The sequence below is a fragment of the Magallana gigas genome, chromosome 1, assembly GCF_963853765.1.
Source record: "Magallana gigas chromosome 1, xbMagGiga1.1, whole genome shotgun sequence".
NCBI lineage: Eukaryota > Metazoa > Mollusca > Bivalvia > Ostreida > Ostreidae > Magallana > Magallana gigas.
This window is the reverse complement of record NC_088853.1, coordinates 65563879-65572572: the sequence shown is the minus strand read 5'-3', so window position 1 is coordinate 65572572 and position 8694 is coordinate 65563879. Positions and strand designations below refer to the sequence as shown.

Genomic DNA, 8694 nt, shown 5'->3' with positions numbered 1-8694 from the left:
CAATCTTTAAGCAAGTCCTTAAAGGTGGCTTGAAGGTGGCTTAAATGTGGCGTAAAGGTGGCTTAAAGGATATACAATCTTTAAGCGACCTTTAAGTCACCTTTAAGCTGAGCTTATAGGTCCTTAATGTCCAAACTTCTTTAAGTCACCTTTAAGCCATCTTTAAGCCACCTTTAAGCATCTTTAAGTGGCATTTACGCTCCCTTTAAGTTGTCTTTAAACCATCTTTAAGTTCCCTTTAAGTCAAGTTTGATCAAGCTGAACAATAAAAACATATATTAAATGCAAAAGCTCTTTTATAGGGAAGGGAGGGGGGTCATCCGAGCGATAATAGAATTTCCGAGGAAGGGGGTGGGGTGTTCCAGGCGGTTTTAATTGTCGCTCCATTAAACACAAATCGCTATCATCAACACCGCTCCGATGGACCAGTTATAAAATTCTTTATAATTTTTGGGGGGTTTCAAAATTATTGTAGGGGTGAGCGCAGTCTCTGCATCTTAATCTGTGCATAAAACTAATCAAAGTATGTTTGTTTCCTATTATAAATTAATCGGTGAAATCTCTCTCTCTCTCTCTCTCTCTCTCTCTCTCTCTCTCTCTCTCTCTCTCTCTCTCTCTCTCTCTCTTTCACTTCATCCGGTTATTAAACAAAATAAAGATGATGAACCAAAAATGCATGATTTAATTTGATAATCGGTTTAAGTTTTTTTTTTTCAATTTTCATTATTTCTAGGTCTAACTCTAGATCTGCTAGATACATGTTAAAGATGAAAAGACTCTCAACTGCCTTTGTTATATCGGGCAGGATATTACTGCTTTGTTTGTCTAGAAATAGTTTTGTTCGTTTGTGTATATCTAATTAGAGTCTATTGTTTGTCCAACTTAAGAAAACCCCTGGAACTAACACAGAATATACAAGATATACACAACAGTTGTGTCGTGTGCCCAGGAGCACGTTTGTGTATATCTAATTAACTATCGTGTGCCCAGGTGCACGTCAGGGTTTCTAAAGGCGTTGAATCCTAGTATGTGCGAGTATACGATAAGTCTAGTGAATAAAAGTTAATTTACATTTGTAATTCATTTTCAAAGTATTATTTCCTAGCTCTGGGTTTCAAAAATGTTACGTCTACAAATTAACGATACATGTATGTAAGAGTAAAATCTTGAGGCTAATTAATTAATGTACTGGTGATCATAAACAGGGGTTAATTATTTAAATATATGTATAAGGGTAAATATGTCACATACCCGGCCTGATACATCATACAATTGTATGTACAAGAATGTGTATACATCATTTGCAATTCCACATGCAGTAAATACGTCACCGGTAATTGGTAATATTGTTTGTTATAGAATTGATAGTTTAAAAATCATGTAAACAAATAAATATTTAGATATACTGGAACGGCGCCGCGATCATGAAAACCGGGAAAGTGCGGGAAATTGAACAAATACCCTAATAGTTTCAATGCATTTAATAAAAGAAATGATTTCATTTTCTTTCTTACATTTTTATAGCTATAAATTAAATGAACGTATATCTACTCGGTTTAAATTTATTAACTTAGAAAGCCTACTTAGTCTAATGAGCCTAACGGTTTCAATTTAGGTATAATATATTTTTGTTCACTGAAGACCAAGTTCCGTATTTCATTCTAAATACATGCATGCATGTAATTTATAAATTAGATATAATTGATTGTTACAAACTGAATGGTTTGTCAAAATCTTTTCAAGTAAACACATTCAATATATTGTAACCCAGGCAGTAGACAGAACACCAGTGAGGGTCATACAATGTATTTATTCAATATATACGAAAAACCTGAAACATACAACATTGACTCATTTGACAATTATCTCAGAATACGGTACAATAACTTGGATAAAGATTATTTAATATATAGCATGGAATTGTTAAATTATAAACATAGAATATATTTATAAGTAATAAATTACACAAGAATTACCAGACACCGGCAGCTAATCACAGACAAAGCTTGCGCTTAATCTTCATGCATACAGGTCTGTCCCCTCTCAAGGCAAGACAAAGTGTGCGCAGGCCTGGTTAGTTAGGCGGGAAGATTGGTAAGTAGAAGTTAAATTTAGAATGTTGTCAGACAGGTCAAACGGGTAGTCGAATGGTCAAATAAAAATAAACAATTACACGTGGACAATCTCACCTGGAGATGTAAATAAAACACACACACATGCACACAGAAACAATTACGTTTACAAATAGACAAACATTATATATTAATTACTTACACTCGTTACATATTCCCCCCTTTTGTTTAAATGGCTCCTGACATTGTCTGAAATAAATAATTTATTGATTAATAAAATTCTATTGATCACCAAGCAATCATAACCACCATAGCACAAACACTAAATATCAGGGAACTTCACTCAAGATAACCACCAGCTTGATATATAAAACCCATCATCCGAACAAATAATCACTATTTACAAACATATAAATAAACCTTAATCCAAACCAATTCCTCTAACTGAGACTTTCCCCAGATGACCAACATCCATGATCAACAACAAATGGATCAAGAAATGCACAATGCACCCATGACAACTTTACAGTTGAAACCGATCAATTCTCACATCAACAGCAATTTTCAAATAGCATTACTGCCTAAGGTTGCTTAATTTGCATATTATATATTGGGGATTCAGTTAAACAACTATTACAGTTTTCAGTAACTACCGTCATATGCTCTTTGACAGGAATACCCTTAGTAAACCCTTTGACCATTACTGATTCATTTGGTTCTACCATAATTGTCTTCTTAGACACAGACCGTACACAGTAAGATTGACATTTTAAGCCCTCAAATGCATTCTTCCATTGTTTGGGTATTTCACTGAGACTTTGAGTAGCATCACTCAAATCTCTACAGAGTCTTAGTACATTTGTACCTATGATCATAGGACAGGTTTTGTTAAAGTTAGTGTCTGGTACAATTAACACAGGGACAGCTAAATCTATGTTCATAAATGGAATTGTTATACAGCACTCTATATAGCCCATGTACTTCAACAATGAACCATCTGCAATAGAGACTTCTAAACCCAAGCTTGTTAAATTTCTCATTTCAGGTTGGTTTTTCAATGAATTATAACCTGTTTCTGACAAAGTAGTAATCATTGACCCGCTGTCAATAAGTGCATTTACATTTTCACCTTCAACAACTATCTCTATTTCATTAGACTCACCTATTAACTCACACTTGTATGATTGGCCTTGAAAATTGTCTTCGGTCCCTGGTCGGCCCTCATCAGAGACCTTCATGCGTTTGGGTTACTCGACTTTGTAGCTTGGTATCCTCTTTGCCCTTGATCCTGAACTTGATAATTTCTCTTATCAGAATAATTTCCTCTGAAATTTCCTCTTAAATTACCTCTTTGGTACCCTCTCCCTCTGGAACCTCTGTTGTAATTTGTCCTCTCTCTCTGTTCATACCTGTTATACTGGGTTCCTGGTCTTCCATCTAGCTTCTCTAAGATTTTGTTGAATTTGTCATCCATCTTACCTTCTAATCTTTGTTCTAATTCACCTATTTTCTTGTTCAACTTCTCTTCCAAGTCATCCTCGACTACTGACATCCCATATTGATGAACTGGTTTTCTGTCTTTAGAGTTTGAAATAAAAATATCTCTCTCTACCCTTCTTATTTCTAATATAAGCTTGTCATAATTTTTTATGGAATCATATTTGTGCCTTGTTTGACCTTTTAAATTCTCTGAACTGAGCGATGTTCAGAACTTGTGTCTAAGCAAATCATTCTTTGCAGTTCTTCTTAAATAACCATTATCAATTGCAGTCTGAAGCATGGTTTCAAGTCTGCAACCAAATGTTGTGACACACTCACCAGGTAATTGGAAAGCATTAAAAAATTCTTGCATAATCATGCCGTTGGTTGAAATCTCACCAAACAAAACATCAAGCTTTGACAGAATTTGTTTAACAGTTGCTCTTTCCCCCAACGGTATGAGCATAGTTTTAGCAATACCTCTTAATGACCTTCTTATACTTTGTATTAACAAGTTTGGTTTTATGTCAGGGTCACTTACTAAACATTGCACCTCAAAACGCCATTCTTTATAAGACACATCCCCCTTCTAAGGAGGTTCATCACCTGAGAACTGTGGAATTCTAGGGACATTATTAGTGACTTCATTAACCTGAGTGGAAGTATTGTTCCCAAGATTGAAACCTGGATTACTATCTTTAATACCTGTTTTATTGGGCATTTTCGGGATAGCGCCTTTTTGTTTCATAACTTCTGGTTTTAAAGGCAAGTTAAATTCATGTTGAATTTTTTTAGGAACATTAGGTTTTTGCTCTTTAATTTCACCCTCATTCAACTGACCCTTAGGTGTACTAACATTTGGTAGACCAGCAAAATCAAACCCATCTTCATCTGAAACACCTGCAAAGTTAAGTTTCAATTCCTCATCCATTTCTTTCTCCTTATTTTCAAATGACAACTTATTCTTATCTGCTATTGACGTATTAGACATTACCAAACTGAACCAAGGAAACACCTGTACTTTCAAAACAGCATATAAACAAAATCATCTACCCAGTAACAAAAATCAATGACCTTTAGGAAAAATAACACCTCCAATCAAAATTTGAATCACTAGGAATTAATACCAAAAAACACAAACCTAGTTCTAATATTCAATCTCAACTCCTTGTTTAGACTGACCTTATATCAACAAAACCTGGATTCCTAATTGTCTAAGACCCTGTTTACCTGAGCTTAAGTTGACAAAGTTGTTTGTTTGTTTTTTTTTTGTTTTTTTTTAGTACCTGTATGTATAAAACTTCCCTCTAAATCCTATTTACAATAAACTTATTTACAATAAACTGAGTAAAATTAAGAGAAAATGCATTCAAACATCATTCATTCGTGTACAGAGTACAATAAGTCAGCGTCTACGTCCACTTGTCTTCTTGATACTGTAAGAAAATTGTTAGTAATTAGTGAGCTGCATGCTGGTTGGGATTTTTACAACTGCTGCCTCTAACTTTTGAACTATAATAACTACTCTGTAATAAAACTAATTAAACATAAACAAGTCTCATGAATTACATTTGCTAATCAGCTGTTGTCTATGTGATGAAACAATCGCTGTATAAACATGACTGTATAATACAGAACAGCTGACAATTAAGACCCCTTTACAGTTTAAAAAAAATTGAACCTGGTGCACCAAAAAAAAATACCTAAACTAACTTAAACTACCTTATCTACTCAAACTAACTACATGAAACACAGTATTAGCTAAATTAAATTCACACAGAATATTTACATGTGTTTTCTAAAAATAGAACAGTAATTCTGAAAAATCCCCTATTTAACTCGAAGCTTCGTCAGATAAACAAACTTTGTGTAGGCCTACTAACATGAAACGACAAACAGACAATTTGTTTCACACGAACGCACACCACATTCAGCTGAGAAACGTTGTACAGTACCTTCTATCACTTTGAATCAATCCACGTTGTCTGAAGTTGCCGGGTATTTGTTTCTTGCGCGCAATCCGAAATATGAATTCGGAACTCTTCGGCTACGTACATAGACTTCACAGGATCCGCGCCTCGAGGTGGCTTCACGCTCCCCAATCGGTTGAATGAAACAAATTTCATATCTATAAATTTAAACTTGTTGAATAGCTGTATCCACCAGAAATACGTATTACCACTGTGCACAGAATGTCCTGTAGAGTTGGATAGGAATATTGGCTCTCTGGCTCGCTCTTTCCGTCTCAGTTTATCGCCGGCCGGCTAATAAGGACAATCTTGAAGAATGTGGATCTTCCGTAGTGTCTGGTTTTTCAAAATTTACGTAGGCGCCATTTGTAAACCCAGGCAGTAGACAGAACACCAGTGAGGGTCATACAATGTATTTATTCAATATATACGAAAAACCTGAAACATACAACATTGACTCATTTGACAATAATCTCAGAATACGGTACAATAACTTGGATAAAGATTATTTAATATATAGCATGGAATTGTTAAATTATAAACATAGAATATATTTATAAGTAATAAATTACACAAGAATTACCAGACACCGGCAGCTAATCGCAGACAAAGCTTGCGCTTAATCTTCTTGCAGGCAGGTCTGTCCTCTCTCTAAATCAAGACAAAGTGTGCCCAGGCCTGGTTAGTTAGGCGGGAAGATTGGTAAGTAGAAGTTAAACTTAGAATGTTGTCAGACAGGTCAAACGGGTAGTCGAATGGTCAAATAAAAATAAACAATTACACGTGGACAATCTCACCTGGAGATGTAAATAAAACACACACACATGCACACAGAAACAATTACGTTTACAAATAGACAAACAATATATATTATATATTATATTGTTTGTCTATTTGTAAACGTAATTGTTTCTAGTATCCTATTTAATTGATAAAAAAAACCCAGATTAGAAATCATTTTAATTAATTGCTTGAAGCATTGACCTCCTTGTAAATGAAACTCAAATTATTTACATCAATGCATTGTAACATTTTCATTTATTATTTGTACAGTAATCTTTTCATAAAACATTCAAAGATATTAACTGAAAAACAATTTACTGGTTTGTAATTTTTTCCAACGTGTGGAAAAGATAAAGAAAAAAAATGTAGGGGAGCTAAGGAATCATATTAAATCTAAAGTACATGTTATTCCAAGCAAAAATAAATCTTAGTTATTATGTACTGCTTGTAACATATACACAAATAAAAAAAATACCAGGTACATAAGTTTACACAATAATGACTTCCTGACTGAAAGTGCAATGTCGTGTAAATATTATCAAAAACATTGTAAACAGATTCAAAATGTATACATACGAGTAAAGACTAAAATAGTCATATGGGATTTAAACACGCAATATTATACAAGCGTATCATTTTTTCTACTGAACATTTATTTAGAACAACTTTGAATGATTAAAATAATGTTCTTTGTAATATTGATGATGCGCTTCTTGCTTTCTTCTTTTGTGATGATTTATTCAATAAACATCCCATTGTAAAACGAACCTTGGAAAATTGTTCAATCCAATTACAGGTTGCATAAAAAGAATTGGTACATATTGGAAATTGTAAGCGACAAAGACAACTTACAAACTACAAACGATGGGTAATATGCATGGAATTGTAAATTTCGTGTTCTAATTAATTTGCTTGGTTCTAAAAGAAGAGTCTTTTAATGAATAAATTTTCAAAATCCAGTTTGAACATTAATTTGAAAATTGCTTTCAAAAGTAATGACTAGCTTTCCATTAGTATTGATAAGTTCAAATCGAATTGTAGGTAGAAATGTAATGAGGATGAAAGTGTATGGACCAAATACCGATATTCATAATCGAAGTTAACTATCATTCATCCCTTCTGACTTGATGAATAGTTCGTTGTCAGTTGTTAAAGCGGTACAGCGTATCAGGGGTAGAGTACCCTAAAAACTTGTAAACATAAATATATATAAAAAAAAAAAAACTTAAATGATCTTGCAAAATAATAAAGGTTGGTCTCGAGGACACCAATATCAACAAATGAAGTTATAATACTTCAAATATTTCGATCTGAAAAACTATAAACAAGATGACATTAAACTGCTGCTTACTGTTCTTACTTTTTCTGAGGAGTTTGAGTTTTTCGAAAACGGTTGTTCACGGTGAGAGGTATCGTGGTCCTGTTGTCAAGTTGTTTGAGACTATTGGACCACAGCAGTGTCTCCGGGAATGTAGACACAGACCCAAACTATGTCAGGGAGTCAACTACCGGAAACAAGAACTGCTTTGTGAACTCGTGTCGGCCATCAACGAAACGGAACCAAATTCTGACTACGTTAGGATTGAACTCGGTCAGGTAAGGACTCATTTGTTGAATTTAACTCGTTAACCAATCAAACAAAAATTAAATATATTACCGGTTTCTTGTTTACAAAATATACTTGAACGCAATAAAGAAAACGTCCTGAAGATGTTAGGCTACGTGTTATGACGATATTGTGATATGATTGAAGATTACAATGTGACGATTGTGAGATTTAAAAGCTTGGTTAGTTTAGCGATGACTTGATAAAAAGGTTATAGGAAAGTAAATAGACATTTAAATTACATTAAAGTTTTCAAAAGAATATGTTGGTACTATTTAAACTAGCAATATTGCTATACCTAGCGTAAATTTCTCAATGATAAAAATACGACCACATATTTTTATTTGAAATGATTTCAAAATGAATGTGAATGAATATGGTGTCCTTTTTTCAAAACATGATGATTTTAATGAATCACAGGTATAACAGGTTCGCAATCCCCAAGTTGATTATTCTATATTAAAAATTCTAATTCTGAAAACCAACATTTCTTCGCGGCGACTTTATTTCGCGATTTACTTCCAATAAACTGGTTCGAGGCGACTAATGTTCGAGACGAAGCCTTATCCAGACCCATATTTTGTTATAACAACCATACGATAAAGACTGGTTCACGGCGAGAAATATCAAAAAATGCAAAAAATTTCTCGTACGCGAATAATAGTTGGTTCACAGTAATTTGCAACCCTTTTGCATTAAATTCCGTAAATTGTGAGATTGTTTTGTCTTCAGGAAACTGTTAACTCTGAATGCCTGTCTTGTTCCATTGACGAGCTCTGTGTTA

General features: G+C 33.9%; 1 pseudogene; it reads right to left on the bottom strand.

Annotated features, from left to right (window-relative positions):
- Positions 1-3415: 3415 nt before the first annotated feature.
- LOC136276195 (paraneoplastic antigen Ma1 homolog) lies at positions 3416-4542 on the bottom strand (annotated as a pseudogene).
- Between the last annotated feature and the right edge of the window lie 4152 nt (positions 4543-8694).